Raw genomic sequence first — 17,061 nt, 5'->3', positions numbered from 1 at the left:
ATTTGTTTTAAGCCACTAAGTGTGATCATTTGTTACAGCAGCTATAGGAAACTAATACACACCCTATTTCCCAAGTGTGTGCTTTAGATGAAGCAAAGGCCTAATGAAAGGATGGAGCTAGTTCATTCTTCTATTCACATCAATATCCTGAGGATCCTCTGAATCTAAAGGAGACTCTCACTGCAAATGTATACAACAACTCTGGGAAGCAGTATGGAGATTCCTCAGAAAACTTGGAATAGAGCCACCCAGTTATCCCAAAGGGCTTAAAATCAGAATATTATAGTGATGTAGCCACATCAAGTTTAAAGAAGATCAATTCACAATGGCAAAACTATGGAACCAACCTAGTGCCCTTCAACAAATAAACGGATAGAGAAAATGTGGTATATATACATAATGGAATATTACTCAGCCATAAAGAACAGTGAAATTATGGTATTTGCTGGTAAATGGATGGAACTGGGGACTATCAAGCTAAGTGAAATAAGCCAGTCCCAAAAAAATCAAAGGCCAAATGTTCTCTCTGATATGTGGATGCTAATACACAAGGGGGCAGGAGAGAAAAATAGAAGTTCACTGGATTTAACAAAGAGGAATGAAGGGAAGAGAGAGGAATGGGAATAGAATGAACTAAACATAACTTTCTTATGTTCATGTATGAATACACGACCAGTGTAATTCGATGTCACGTACAACCATAAGAATAGGAAGTTATACCCCATGTATATATAAAATGTCAAAATTATATTGACACTATACTGTCAGGTATAACTAAAAAGAACAAATGAAAATAAAAAATATAAAAAAAAATAAAAGGGCCCGTCTTTCCCCACTGAAATACCTGACATAACAGAATGCTAAGATTCAGTAGGACGTGGCCATTAGAGGCTTCAAAATTCAACTTTCTGTCTTTATCCTCACCACTCACAAGATTCTTTTAAAAACTGTAGGGTAATTCAGAAGTCAGAGCTGAGGAATACAAAGGGACTGACATTCTTTTCAGAGAATTTCTCTTAATAATAATGAGTACCCTCCATCCACAAAGGTCAAAGAGCTTTGCTCACAAAGTCAGTAATCCCAAGCACAAATACAAGACAATGGAGGAATTTAGGGACCTCACTCAATTAAGAACACCCTCTTGAGGTAGCTTTTCCAGCATGCCAGAGGAAGAACATACACTTTTAAGCGCCTATCAATCACTATTCTTTCTCAGGGCCTGCTATGCTGGCTCTCTGTCACCCCTGTAGGGATTGCTATTTATAGAAGTGTTCTTTATCAATGATCTGCCTAGGACACTGCAGCAATTCCTGGGCTGACTTCTAACACAGAGCTCACCAGGTTGCGGCACACCTGGGCTCTGTCCTGGGATATCACCACTACCTGTATTCTCTTCCTTAGAGAGCACACCCTGCCCCATGACCTCAAACACCACCTACTTGCAAAGGCTCTCAAATTCCTATATCTAGCCTGACCCCTCATGTGGATGAGGGGTCCGCATTCATCAGCCTCACTTGAACGTGTAGTATGGATTCCCAACTCCACAGGCTCAAAACACAGCGAGCTGGTTTAATGCCAACACTCACAAATGGCATCACCATCCACCCACCTGCTCACAAAAAACCTTAGCCCTCATGAGAACATTCTCTCCATTCCTCCCACACCTCATATCTAATATATCAATATTTAACAGCTCTGCCCCACAAATGAATCCCAAATCTGTTTTTCACCATCTGTACTTCTTCCACCCCAATCAAAGCTACCCTTACCTCGCATCTAGATTAAGGTGACAAGTTCCTGTCCTGTTTTTCTGCCTTATTCATCCTTGTCCCCAGCCAGCCTTGAACCTCCACAGGGCTATCCACCATCTTTCTAAAGTGTTGATTAGATGTCACTCCCAGATACAAGTCTATTCAGGGTCGACTCCCAAACTGGACAATGACCCACCCATAGGACCTACACACTGCCCCCACCTCTTTACCTCTCTTCTTACTCTGTTACTAATATGCACACACACTGATCTCTGCCCTCTCCTGTAAGAGGCAAAGGCTTGTTCCTGCCCCAGGGCCTTTGCACTCACTACCCCATCTGCTATGCCTGTTCTTCCTCCTGCTCTATGCATGACAGCACTATCCCCTACCCCAAGCCTCACCTACAATGTTAGGTCATCATCCAGTGCCATTCAGTCATTTTCTTTCTGACTTCCCATCTTCATCATTTTAGAACACTTAGGAACAACTAAAAACCTTAATTGACTGTTGTTGCAGTGTGTGATTTCTTCTCAGCAGAATATGCACTAAAGGCAGGCTCTCATGACATTGGCCTATGCATGACAGCATTATCCCCTACCCCAAGCCTCACCTACAATCTACAGTACATATCAGGAGCTCAATAAATATGCCTGTATACCCGTTCACTGAGCGGTTTCACAATCCAAACCAGTCTCCCGTCATCTTGTTCCAGTCAGTCTCTAGACTGAAGGGTCAGTGATTTCCTGGTTCCCACAGGAAAGGGACCGAGATCTGCCCCTGGGGTCCTGCACTTCATTCTCATTTCTCGGCTCTCGAGTGCCCAACTATCTCCTGTCCACGGCGGCTGGCTCCCTTGCCTTCCCTTATACCTTTTATCTGTTGCATCACAGTTCTGGCTTGCAAAAGCCTCCCTTAATCCCAGAGTTAATCATGCCAGGTGCTAACCAACAAATTTTCTTCTGAGTCTCACAATCCAACTTCCTGAAACCTAATCTCACTGGCCCAGGAAGCAGGGAACACAGCACAGAACAAGGGCCCTCAGGCAGAAATTAGAATTTCTCGCAGTGAGAGGAAGAAACTCTCCCCACAAGAGTGAGGCCCACTGTGTCTCCATTCATCCTTCTTAAAAGATGAGTACGTGACTACTTGATCCTCCCAGAGGGTGGGAGGGCTGTGAAGCCCAACAGATGGTGGGAATCACAGGATGCGTAAAATGAGCGTTGGCATGAATGAGAGTGAAGATTGGGAGGGAAAGAACCTCCCCGTAAACAGCACGATTAATTAAGAAAAGTTATGCAGTAAAAGGACAAATCCAATCCTTTTCTAGACATCTGTGCAAAGGCTCACTGCTTTAACAGAATACATCCTCTTAGCTTAGGTATGATAAGCCCAAGAGTGCCAGGTAGTAAGTACACTGGAGGGTTTTACTCCCATCAGATAAAATCCCCACAACACAACCCACAAAGCAACTCATCTGCAGTTTTCAGATGAAGAAACAGATGTTCAGAGCGGTTCAAGGCTGACTTCTGCGCATGACTACTGGCCCACAAAACATAGGGGTCCACAAGAGTGCTTTCATTTCTTTCAAAATACACACACACACACACACACACACACAGAATATAATCTACCCCAGATGCAGTTGTAAAATGAAATTTTTTATTTTTTCTTTTAATGGAAGGGGTCTACAAAACTCAGTCTTGGGCCCTTGAGAGTCATAATGCGTCTCTGAAGAGGTGATGGGATTCGTCCAGGGCCACAAGCCATAAAAACCTGCATATGGAGTCCAGATTGGCTCCTGTTCTCTTTCAGAACACGAATCCCCCTCACACCCTTATGATATCTCATAAATCTTGGGTAGCTCTAGGGTTTCAGAATGCCCATTTTCTGGGCTTTTAAAAAACACATTTGTTTTAGCTATGGTAGTGGTGCTTGCCTGCAAATCCCAGCTACTTGGGAGGCTGAGGAAAGAGAATCCCAAGTTCAAGGCCAGCCTGGGCAACTTAGGGATACTATGTTCAGAAGAGTAAAATGGTCTGAGGGTGCAATTCAGTGGTAGAGCACTTTCCTAGTATGCACAAGGCTCTTGGTTTGATCCCCAACACACACACACACACACACACACACACACACACACACACACACATTGTTTAAGTACAAGAATCAAAGGTGTTGCTGGGAGTGTGACTCAGTGGTAAAGTGCCTGCCTAGCATGTGTTAAGGTGTGTGGTTGGTTGGATCCCTATCCCTAGCAAAGGAAAAAAAAAAAAAAGAGTCAGTGGTGCCAACAATGTGTCTTACAGATTTTGCAGGACTCACTGAGTATCTGATCACTCTTCCTGCAACAGATCTTTAGCTTCAATGGAAACTCAACAGTTCTCAAACATTAAAAATAAGCAAGCAATGCTAGGTGCAGTAATTCCAGCTACTGTGGAAGCTGAGACAGGAGAATGGCAAGTTTGAGGTCAGCCTGGGCAATTTAGTGAGACCCTACCTCAAAATAAAAATTTAAAAAGGGCTAAGGATGTACTTCAGTGACAGAGCACTTCCCTAGTAAGCCAAAGCCTCAAGATCCATCCCCATTACTGTGTAAAACTACATACATAAATAAAGAGCAAGCTCTGGGTCCTATGATCACAGTTTCAAATAGCATTCCCCAAAGCTTGTCCCTGGACCCTTCTGCAGCACTGGAATGACCTGGGATGCTCCTTAAATATGCAGATTTCAGAGACCAGCCTCAGACCAGCTGAGTCTCCAGGAATAGGACCCAGAAATCTGCAACAGAAAGAAGCATCCTCCAGGGGACTGAGACCCGCTGTGAGGACTTATTTGCACCTATGGGAATGGAACTACTTTCTGCATAGTTTGTACATATTTAAATTTCCCAAAATTAAACTATCAAATATAATGAGCTAAGAACACACTTTGTTTTGTTCTGAACTTTACCACAATCGATTAACCATTAAACAAAACAAACAAACAAACAAAGAAACCCTACCACCGAAGATAAAGCAACCCCTTGAGTCACCAAATCAACCCTATAAGGAGTTGCTACATTTCTAGGTGATTTAGCCAATAGGTACAAGAGTTTTTGACTGCTTCCTTTTGTCTTCATAATATACTTGGTTCTGTGTCTTCAGGTAATGAAATACCTATTTGATTATATATTACTTTCCTTTTATTTCATTTAGAGTTATTTTTTTAAAAAAATTTTGTGTCCTTGGGTCACATTATGTGTGACTTGTATATAGGATGGTAAAGAGAACAAATTACAAAATAATTGCTGTAAAAGGAGATGATGGGCCTCGTAGTGTTAAAATTGACTCTCAAATATCCTGGCTAAAATATACTATTGAGACATTGCTTATCTCATGAGGAGGTGTGATCTACAAGGACCTTCCCACCATACATGCACACGTGCATGCACACAGGTGCAGGTATGGGTGCCCACACAGGTGCAGCACTCCCACCTGGGCCCTGGGTGGTGTCTGAGTCCATCTGGGCTGCTGTAACAAAATAACTTAGACCGTTAATGTAAAAGCCCTGGAAATCTATTATTTCCAGTTCTGGAGACTGCAAAGGCCAACATCAAGGCACTAGCAGATCTGGTGCATACAGAGGGCTATTCTCTGTCTCATCAGTGGCATCTTCTCCAGCCGAGTCTTACACAGCACAGCAGAGAAGCACCAGCTCTAGCTCAGGCCTCTTTTCTAAGGGCACCTATTCCAGAGGGCTCTACCCTCATGACTTAATCACCTCCCCAAAGCGTTGATTCATTTTTTTTTAAACTTTGTTTTGTAGTTGTAGATAGACAGAAATGCCTTTATTTTATTTATTTTTGTGTGTTGCTAAGGATGGAACCCAGTGCCTTACATATGCTAGACAAGCGCTCTGTCACTGAGCTACAGCCCTAACCCAAGGCTCTTCATACTGTCACATTGGGGTATTAGTTCTCAATACCTGAACCTGGGACACAAGTACTCAGATCATAGTAGCCAGCAGAAAGGGAAAATCTTTCCTTCGCTGCTGAACACAGATTTTTGGATAGTGGTAACTGGGGTAGGAGGCAAAGCCAGGAGATGGGAAAGTAGAGGAACTCCCAGACAGATGTGAATTACTGGTAAACTCAAGGTGTAAGTAGTTTCAAGGGCATTCAATAATAACCACAATCCTGGTATGAAAGGCATTGCACGTATTCATTAGTATGAGCTGTCTATTAAATAAGAAATTGCAGAAAGAAAAATAAATTTAGTGACCATGCCAAACACTGGTGGTATATACTACTGGGAGCCAGCCACACATCAGCACAGAGCCCTCCAAGCCTGACAGCTTATCAGCAACCTGGGGAGGGGCAGGTAATTACTGTTCTTATAAAAAAGAAAATAAAATATTTTTTTAAAGCAGCACTTAGCATGGGGAGTATGGCCTTCTGAGCAGCATGTCAGGGCTGATAAAGATATGGGTGCCTGGCGGCCACCAAGGCCACCTCCAGCCACCAGACTGCATTCTCATTAGCATTGTTCAACTGTTACCTCACTTGAGGATAACACCCTCCTGGGGGATCTGACAAGCACGGGTCACCCTGAAGGCAAAAGGAGAAAAGGCTCTGCAGACAAATCAGAAAACCTGTTCCACCCTGTCTGGAGCTGTCCTAGGGTGACCTGACACCACGAAAAATGCAGACTTCGGAGGGGCCTCTGTCACTGCCAAGGGGGCAACTGACAGCTCAACCCTATCCCAGTCCTCCACAGCATTTCAGTTTTTGTTTTGTTTTATTTCCATCTGCTGGCTCCCCAGTGTAAAAGAATGTAGAAAGAAGGAGCCTTTTCAAATAGAAGGGAAAGAGGAAAATAATCTGCTTATTAGAGCCAAAATCTAAGAGAGGATTATAATATTCCACCCCAACCCCACCAGCTCCCAGAGAGCTGTGTTCTCAGAAGACATTTTTTTGTGTATTCCCACTGACATTATTTTACATTATCATTTAATACATGATTGTATATACTGGCTCACAGGTCAATTTACCTCAACTAGACCAAAGAAGCCCATAGAGCCCAAAGACACATACTCTCCATTTTTTAGCAAATAGCCCTAGGAGCAAAATCAAGCACCTGGGGGGGGCCATTAACAGAGGTAGCCAAGTTCATTAAAACAAGATCATAAGCTCCCCAACATGGAAATACAAACCCACTTTTGTGTGCATGTGTTCAAAATCAAAAGTGCCTTTTAGCCACGTGCAGTGGCACCCACTCGTAATCCCACTGACTTGGGAGACTGAGACAGGAGGATTTCAAGTTCAACACCAGCCTGGGCAACTTAGCAAGGCCCTCCTAAGCAACTTAGCAAGAAACTGACTCAAAATAAAAAAAAATATATATATATATATATATATATATATATATATATATATATATATATAAAGGGCTGGGGCATAATTTAGTGCCAAAGTGCTGCTGGGTTCAATCCCCAGTATCAAAAAAGAAAAGTGTGTGGGGGAGGGGGACCCTTTTAGAGAATCCAGGCACTGTACAGAACTCAAAGTCCAGAAGTGTGCATTTTATTATCTACATAAAAACGACCTTTAAGTCTTTTTGAACCCTGGTAATGATTTACAAGAGCAGAGGAGATTATAGAAAACTCTAGGCACAGCCCTAAATGGGAAAGAAAAAGGGAGAGGGAAGGACAGACAGAGGGTCAGAGTCCTGGGCATAAGAACAATAATTTGCTCCAGGTATGCCTCACTCAATCTTCATTTCCACCCATCACACCAGCAAGGATTAAGAAGAGACACTGAGCAATAGTAACACAGGGACAGACAGTGCAGGGACCTTCCTTCCATCCCACCATCACCAGTCAGGATAATCCTTCATACAGCTTCTGTCCTGGCAGACAGAGGTCTTGACCCTGTGGGATCCATCTATGCAGGCGCTGAAGACTGAAGTTGGGAGGACATGTCATTTCTAAGCAGAAAATATGGTTTACAGCCTAGCACTTAGAGCTCTGATGTCCACCTACCAGTAGGTCACTCCGAATACTGTCACTGGAAATGTGAGGCCGTTTACACAGCCTGACTAGGCTTTCTCTGTATTCTAGCAATCCCCCGGCACGCTGCAGGGACAGTCACAATTTCTGACACTGGCCAAGTATAGCTGTCATGATCTGACCTTCGGCTTCACCCGCCTCACCCCATGCTTCCTCCTGCGCCTGGCCAGTCCTTTCCACTGCTGTCCCCTCATTCCCAAGTCACAACCCACGTGCATGCAGGAGGCCAGGCTATGCCCCATCGTCTTATGGACATAGGAGCCCTCATTTCCTTCACAGCCCAACAACTGTCTGAATCTATCTTGCTCATTTTGTTTAACAGAACAGAAACTCCGCGAAGACAGAGAACTCATCCGTTTTATCCAGTACATCCTTGGTGATTACAACAGGGACTAGAGCACAGTACCGCTCATTGTTTCTTGAATAAATAAATAGAGAAAAGCTAATGCTAAAAGAGTTTATGTTCGAAGACACTAACCCTGCCCTAAATCGGGTTTATCTGATCTCACTTGGTGGGTGGAGGTCACTTGGAGGCTGAATAGAGAAAAGAAAAAGAGACCAGTAGGGCCACTGACTGGCAATAACTACCATTATCCAGGAGGAACAGCTGTGTCCCTGTGAACAGTGTCACTGCAGAGACAAGATAAATTTCTTATTAGAACACACAAAGGAAGGGAAATATCAAGAGAGTTCTAGACAGCCCTGTCAGAAACCTTTGGGTTCAAGGCCACTTTCCCTGGACAGAAAAGCTGGTTAAGTCTTAAGCATGGATATTACATTGTCCTTGTCAAGGTCAGCCAGTCACATATTTCTAGAATACTTACCCAAAGTTATGACTTTCTCAGCCTTTATGGGGGAAGAGAGGGAAACATCTAAGACAGTCATTAAGTGCCCAAATAGTTCTTTGCAGATAATAAAGTTTTCTAAGTCCTTAATCAAAAAAAAGTTGGCCTGAGAAAGAAAAACGAGTCCTCAAAATGTACTTCTAATTAACGGTTGCAAGACTCCCGCTGTTCATGGCTGGCCTTTTTGTTGGACCACGGAAGCTCCTCTTGGGCAGCTGCATTTCATTTCGACCATCTGCACCACCTCCACACACACAGCATCCAGTTGGTAACCAATGGATACCTGCATCCCTCACACACCAGCAGAACTGAAGAGCAACAATGGATACTAGCCAGTGGGCAGAGGCATTTCCAAGCAGAGGATTTTTAGAGAATCTCACCCAAATCCAAGTCTCAAATAATAAAAGAAGAAAAGGCAAAGGATTTGGGGTGAACCCTAAAAAGAAGATTATCAACAGAGAAACAAAACCACAAACTGAGTATTAGAACGATCAGTTCAGGAAAGTTGCCTAATGTTGACATCATAGGTGGCAAACAGGGCAAAACTCATTGCTTCTCTAAACAGGGATTTAATGCTCCATCCCCATAATCAATGGCAGAACAAGGTAAAACTATTGTTTTTAGGGGGAAAAAAAAAAAAAGCAAGTTAGCAAAATGTAGTTACAGCCATCCCTAAAACACCAGTCCCCACCAGAGAACTTACCAACAGTCTATAGGTGGCATAAAAAGGAGAGCAGCTTCCAGTTACCGAGCAGTCACAAAGCTTTTACTACTCTGACCTGACTCCCTCCAAGATCCCAGTCCCAGCCCAGGAGCTCTTATCTCCTGGGCCATGCGTGCTTCTGAGTCATATCAGTTCACAGAAAACACACTGGCCTCTTACAAGGGGTGCAAGTGGCAAAGGAAAATGTGCAATCAAGAAAGAAAGGGAAGATAGTACTCTAAAAAAAATTTGGGCAAATTATACAGAATGGATCTCCCCAAGAAATAGCAGCTTAGCGTAAGAACTCCACAATGGAGTCATGTTTACTTTCAAATCTATCACCCATTTTGGAAGATATGAAAGTATTTAATTTCTCTGAAATGGTTACACATGCAACATTTCCTGGCGTGCTAATTTTTACCTTCTGTTAACCAAAATGTTTTAAGACAACTTAATATGCCACAAGAAAACATTTCAAAGGAGCTGTGGAGCTACACACAAATGCCATTCACTCAGAAAATAAATTTGTGTCTCTAATACTTGCCGAGTGTCAGAAAAAAAGCCCAATACCTAACATTTACAAGTTAAGCTGTCATACAAACCCCCAAATTGAAGAGAAACCATGACTAGGTGGCCAAGTAGTTAGAGGAAGCTGGCAAAGCAGTGGTTCCCAAATCTGGTTCATCTTTTAACCCCAACAGCACCCCATTCGTGGCACCCCTCTGAGTACCTGCCTTTGTTGGTCTGCTATGGTAGATCGCAGGAACCCTCAAATTTAACATGCCTCTTCTCCAAGGAATTTTGACCAGTAGGCAGGCCTAGAAGCTGCCGTAAGAAGAAAAATGGAAAGTGTGGGTTGACTGTGCTTCACTAACACCAAGGGAACTCCAAGCTGAAGTTGCTTTGTACTGAAATGCCCCAAAGATCTTATTAACTCAGCCACCCTGGATGGGGTCCAGATGGTCCAAGACAGCCAAGCCTCAGATAGAGCAGGGCTCCAGAGCAAAAGATGTCATGCAGCCAACTTCCTCGGCATGGCTGTCAGTTGCTTGGTAGTTCTGAAAAATGCTGGTTCAGAATGCTGGCAATCTGCAGAGCTGGGCAGAACTTGAGAGCAAGTGCACATACTCCACAGTGCATGTAAATTGTCTGTGATGGCCAAGTTCACTGAAGGCAGCTAGGGCCAGCAAATCAGGAGAAGTGGACAGAACTTATATAAAATTTATTTCATTGTTCAAGATGAAGAACCCTAAGAATATGGGCTGTGGCTGCCCTTTTGGCTACTCAGGGCTCCAAGAACCTTTTACGTCCAGTTACCAATAGCCTGTATTTCAGTGGATGAGGCCCAAATGGGTTTGTGTTTGTGTTGCTACTGTTCCCCAAAGCCATTCTCTCCTTCTCCCATGGAATCAGGAATTCCTCAGAGAAATAGGCTACACAGAATATAAGCATGTCTTGTAGTCAGGTGACAATGGGCTGAAACTATGTCCAATCACACAGGAGAAGAAGAAATATGTGCAACTTTTGGGCCCTCTTCTCTGCCCTTTCACCATTTTTTCTCCCTCTTCTTAGGCCACACTAAAGAGAAAGATGCTAAGAAGCATGTCAGAGCTATAGTTAGAAGGATCTCGAACCCCTAAACATTTTAGCAGAATGGAAGTGCCATTCTAGCTGACATTAACAGAAAAGAAAACTAATATCCACTTCATTTATGTCCTTATTGTTTGGGGTTTCTCTTAGATCAGCACAGCCAGCAATCCTAACACAGGCTCTGAACTAACTGGTAAAAAGGGATCTATTCCCGCCTTCTTTTCCTCAGCCAATCACAGGGCAGAATTATCACCTTTCCATTCTGAAGGACAGAAAATTATACCAAGAGACTCAACAATCTCTGCTTAAGCTGGGCAAAATGGTACAGGCCTGTAATCTCAGCAGTTTGGGCAGCTGAGGCAGGAGGATCATAAGTTCAAGGTCAGTCTCAACAACTTAGCAAGGCCCTAAGCAACTCAGGGAGACCCTGTCTTCTAAATAAATATATATAAGGGCTGGTTGTATGGTTCAGTGGTTAAGCACCCCTGGGTTCAATCCCACATAGTGGGGAAAAAAATTTCTTTTTCTCTTTAATTCCAACCTTCCTATTTTAATTGTTAAACACAAAAAGATGAGCTTTATTTTTATGGCCAAGCAATGACTCAATCCACCTTTCAAGTAAATTTTCAACCAGTCTTCTCAAATAGATTATTTGCAATTTCTGGAACAAGACTAGCAACACCAAACTAATACTTCAATGGTGTTCCTTCTGCATGGAAGGCCTGAGACAGAAGAATCCCTCAACATCATGGTCAAATTCAAATGTAAAAACGTTCCAACTCCTAAGGGCTTGGAACACTCTAGAGAACAAAGGTGGGAAGGGGGGATTGAAGCATATTGTGGTATATATGCCTGTTAACCCAACAGTTCTTAAGAGGTTTTTTGCTGTTATTGTTGTTGTTGTTGTTTGTGGTGCTGGAGCTCAAACCCAAGACCTCATGCATGCTAGGCAATAGCTTTACGATTGAGGGGTGTGTGTGTGTGTATGATACTGAGGATCAAGCCAAGCGACAGTCTACCATTGAGCCATACGCCCAGCCCTTTGTATTTTTTGAAACAGGGTCTTGCTAAATTGCTGAAGCCTTAAACTTGCAATCCTCCTGGTCTTTTGAGTTGCTGCAATTATAGGCATGTGGCCTAGCTCGTCTGTAACATTCTTAATGGCAAGAACTGATTACTCATTTTTGTATCACAGACCCCAACCCCCACCCTAACCATATGAATCTCAGTCCCTGGCACAGTTAAGATTTCAAAAAACATTTGGTGAACTAATAACTAATGAATGAAATTGAATTGTGTTATTTTTTTTAGGGGGGTACTGGGGATTGAAACCAGGGATTCTTTATCACTGGGCTACATTCCAAGCCCTAGTTTTTTATTTTGACTCACTAAATTGCTGAAGTTCGCACTAAATTGCTAAGGCTGGCTTCTAACTTGTGATCCTCCTGCCTCAGCCTCTTGGTGGCTGGGAAAATAGATGTGCTCCACTATGTCAGGCTATTAACTTTATCTTAAGGGTCATTTTTGAAGTAGTTGAATATTCAAAGGCAGAGCCTATTAACTTCAAGAAATCTTATAAACCACTTAAACACACATGCTCCTCTTAAACTATTACAACTTAGTCTATTACCATAGGAGAAACAGCCTTTGAGGTATAAAGGTGGTGCTACAGATCCATGACACAAGCTTCATCTATCATTTGTTACAAGCTGTACCTAATGGAAAAACAATTTTGCATCTGACAGAAAAATAATTAACTAGTTCACCAAGAAATCCGAGTTGTCATATTTTAAATGATCACTTTGCTTTGAAAGCATATCCTACATTGAATAGAATGTTAAACAGACATATTAAACAATATCATAAAAAGCTCCCTTGGATACCATATAGATTTATTTTACCCTTAAGCTCTAAAGACGAAAAACAAACTCTGCACACACACACACACACACACTGTGTTAGTGTCGGAATACCAGAAGCAACAGCTTACAATCTTTTCAATGATAACGGGAAAAAAATGTTTTTTGTAAATGAAGAATAGGTCCTGGATCACATATCTGGACCTATTCTATGCTCAACCGAAATTTCTACCTCTGGTTATTTGCTTATACGCAGGCACAGGGCCTAAATAAATGTCTATCAAAAAAGTGAAATAAGCAACAATATAGCCAAAAGGAAAATTCAACTCCCCCCGAATCCATGAACATGAGGCTACAGGGGGCCACATCAAATGATAAATTGGGAAAAAGTTATCTTTAAGTCAGTGAGGATTATGTAAACTTTTTACCCTAGAATTCCCCCAATACAGTGGCATACCTGTAGAATTCTTAGGCTCACAGCATTTTAAAAGTGAAGGGAGTTTTAAGGCCATTTGTTCCAGATGTTCAGATATATTAACTGACCAGCTGGAGAACTGGTCAGTTTACAGGGACTGCAAAGCTCAGACTCACTGGTCATCCTGGCTTTTCCAGCCCAGTACCCAGGATAAAGTCTACTTCCTACCATAACCATCACAGTTAAATAATAATTGTCAGAAATGAGATCATCCAGCCGTTCAAAACTTTCTCCCAAAATTTACGGACACAAACACCCATGAACATGCAAACACAGCAGGCACCAAACAGAAATCATGCCTACGAAGGCTCCAGGCAAACCTTACTATGGGGTTCACTTGTACTTAATGCAGAAAGAAGGGAGCACAAGAATACCTACCAGAGTGAGACTAAAGGAAACCCATTCTACAAGAAGCTTGGTGAAGGTAACAGAATTACATGGATTACAAACCACATGCTACCTCCCCTTAGGGAGATAAGAACAGGGTATTTATTGGGTCATTTCTTAGATCTTTCTTCCCTCCGTAATTTCTAGCATAACTTCTAGCAAATTATACTCCAACTTCAGAAGATTAAAAAAAGTAAGAACTGGCTGGGTGTGGTGGTGCGTGCCTATAATCACAGCTACTCAGGAGGTTGAGGCAGGAGGATCCCAAGGTCAAAGTCAACTTGATCAACTTGGGCAATCCCATCTTTAAAAACCAAAAGAAAACAGGGCCTGGGAAGTAGCTCAGTGGTAGACCATGTGGCTAGCAACACATCAGAAGCCCTGGGTTTAATCCCCAGTAAGATTAAGAAAAAAAAAAAGAAGAAGAAGAACTGTTATATAGACTAAAATCGAAATATGAAAGGACCTTAGAAAAGATAAATTCTTTTCCCAAACAGAAAATTCATACTTAAAACTTCTTTCAAATTCAAGTGGAAAAATGTAGAAGGATTTTTAAATTTGTGGATGACTAATAAGGAGTCAAGTCTAGCACAGTAGCTGCTAATTCTGATTCAAGTCACCCTCTTGGGTAGGTGAGAGATGAATGATGCTTCAGGAACCCTGAAGAAATCCAAGTGCTTAAAACAACATTCCAAAGGGTGTTTCTGTCCTAGAGGCTAATAACCTCAATTATGCATGATCCCACTGTGTTCTGGGGCACAACTGAGATTGGAGGCCATGAAAATAAAATGTGACCCTCACACCCACTGTTAATATTGCTGGACATCAAGAGCTTGAACAACCCACTCAGCCCACAGACAAGAGACTGTATATTGGTTAAGCATCTCTAATCTCAAAATCTAAAATGTTCCAAAATCTGAAATGCTTTGAATACTGAAGTGATGCAAGAGGAAAATTCCACACCTTACCTCACATGAGGGGTTGCAGCCTAAGAGCAGACACACCGAAAATATTGTATGAAACTACCTTCAGGCTATGTGTATAAGGGGTACATGAAACACAAATGAATTTCATGGGGTCCCAGCCCCAAGATATCTCATTATGCATATGCCAATTTTCCCAAATCTGCAACATTCCTGTTCCAAGCATTTAGAAGAAAAGACACTCCACCTATACTGGTAAACAACACCCAACTTATTTCCAGGAGTGAGGTTCTTGTAGTGGCATGGGCCATCTGAACCACAAAAATACTAGACAGCATGAAATAGAAGCATAAATACACATGGAAGATACTCCACCTAGGCCTTCACCAGAGTACACAGTGAGGGCAGATCTAAAGAACTGGTCTCTGATCTTACCCTTTCTCCAGGAAAGCCTGGTGAGGGATGTGAAACTTCAGAATCTACCCCAAGGGTTGGGGCAGGACTGTACTCTCCCCTCTGTACCCTGAGGTAATTAGGTGTCCTGAGAGAGAGAGAGAGAATACACAGCGACGGGACCAAAACTCTTAGATTCTAAATAGCCCCCCTCATTTATTTCATAGTATGTTCCTTAGTCCACTTTTTCATTGCTGTGACTATAAGACCTGCCCAGAATAATTGAAGAAGAGGAAAAGTTTATTTGGGAGCTCAAGGTTCTAGAGGTCTCAGTCCATAGACAGCAGATTCCATTCCTCAGGTGCAAGAGTGTGGCAGAGGGAAGCAGCTCACATGATGATTAGGAAGCAGAGACACTCCGCTCACCAGATACATATAGATACCCCAAAGTCATGTCCCTACCTCCTCTAGCCACACTCTAACTGCCTTCAGTTACCACTCAAGACATCCCATCAGGGGATTAATTCACTGATTAGGTTAAAGCTCTCACAACCCAATCATTTCTCCACTTAAATCTTCTTGCATTGTCTCACTCATGAGCTTTTGGGGGACATCTCACATCCAAATCATAATATCATTAATGTAAAAAAAAAAATCTGTTGAGTCAAACCTTTATTACTACTGCTGAGTGCAAGGACAGACATCTTATTTTCAAGCCACTGCTGGATTAGTGGATGGACTTAGATGTAACATTCTCTACTACCTGCCTCCTTGTCTCTGCCTAGGATTGCAGCCAGAACAATCAAGAATGCACATGGAACACCATAAAATAAGTGGTGCACTATTTTCTTCTAGCCTTCCTCAAACTACTACCTATCAGCATCCTGCTACATCTAACACAGAGGCAGAGATGGGTTTTCAAGCTATCCTGTGGACAACTGAGACAAAATTTACTCTTCTCAGAAGTTGGCAAAACACAGTTATTTAGGGACACATATTCATAACACCAACAATAAAACAAATCCAACTTATAGACAATTATTCCAAAAAGTGTCACTTCTTTCTCCTTCCTCAAATCAAAAGAGGGAAAGAAAAAGAAACAAATGCAAATTGCCATTGGCAGAGTTTCACGTTGAAGGTGCCCAGAAAGATTCAAGAGCAATTCAAGGTGTTTGTAGCCAAGGCCTGTTCATCAGCCCAGCAGGAGGTGCAACACCATCTGGTGCCCATGTCCAGCGGAAGATGTATTGCTCAGGATCAATTCTGAACATCAAGCAAGTTTATTTTTACCCTTAGAAAATTTTATGCAGAAAACTACAAGGACATAAATGTCTGCGTTAGGCATGCCAGGGACATTTCACGAGACGGGAAAGTGGGATCCAGCAGAAGCTGGCTTTCATCACGACTGATTAAACACTCTCTGTACACCCTGCAGGGCCCCAGTCAGGAAGTCTTCCAGAAAGTCTTCCAGAAACCACAAGGACTAAGGCACGTAAGAGAGGAGCCTGTCCTAGAGTTCCCTGAAGCCAGAGTTGGAAGGGCTCCCTGTCATCAGGCTGGGACTCTGTAGAGGGCTCCTGAGGCATGTCCACCACAGCCCAGGTATAAGGCCAGCCCTGGTGGGAGATGAGAGTCCATTCCTGGGTGCTGGAAACCTCTGTAAGACAGGTGCCTCTGCTGGGTTCTCCCTGGAGGACTGCTGTCTTGGAACCTCAGATACCCAGACAGCATCTTCTTTTTGCAAGTGAAGTTAGTGCCTTTTTTTTTTCCCTCTGACAGAAACATAATACTTGTTCAATGCCAAAATTTGATAAATACTGGAAAAACACAAAGAGCAGTTATCATTCCACCTCCTGCAGCTATCAACTGGCAAGAGTTTAGTATGAACAATCTCTCTTCACAGATATGAAATAAGCATCTCCATATACACACACTATTTATCTCCATATATAGGAAAAGATGATGTGTGTGTTACACACAAACATGTCCTTTTGCAGTATATTATTTACACACATATATCACAAAAATATTGCACCTGATTTCTTGCAGCTGCTTTTATATATATATATATATATATATAAATTTTTTTTGGG

General features: G+C 42.4%; 1 protein-coding gene across 5 annotated transcripts in view; it reads right to left on the bottom strand.

Moving 5' to 3' along the window:
- Window positions 1–17,061, bottom strand: part of Mgat5 (alpha-1,6-mannosylglycoprotein 6-beta-N-acetylglucosaminyltransferase) — a 319,720-nt gene that overhangs the window by 251,262 nt on the left and 51,397 nt on the right. The window contains exon 1 of one of the 5 annotated variants that reach the window (XM_048810440.1): window positions 15,011–15,031. The exons of the other annotated variants lie outside the window; for them this stretch is intronic. The gene's annotated coding sequence lies outside the window, so the exon portion shown is untranslated. Of the gene's footprint in view, window positions 1–15,010; window positions 15,032–17,061 lie in introns of those variants that run through there. 5 annotated transcript variants of the gene reach the window in all.

Source organism: Marmota marmota, unplaced genomic scaffold (assembly GCF_001458135.2).
Source record: "Marmota marmota marmota unplaced genomic scaffold, marMar, whole genome shotgun sequence".
Taxonomy (NCBI): domain Eukaryota; kingdom Metazoa; phylum Chordata; class Mammalia; order Rodentia; family Sciuridae; genus Marmota; species Marmota marmota.
This window is presented reverse-complemented; position numbering and strand designations above follow the sequence as displayed.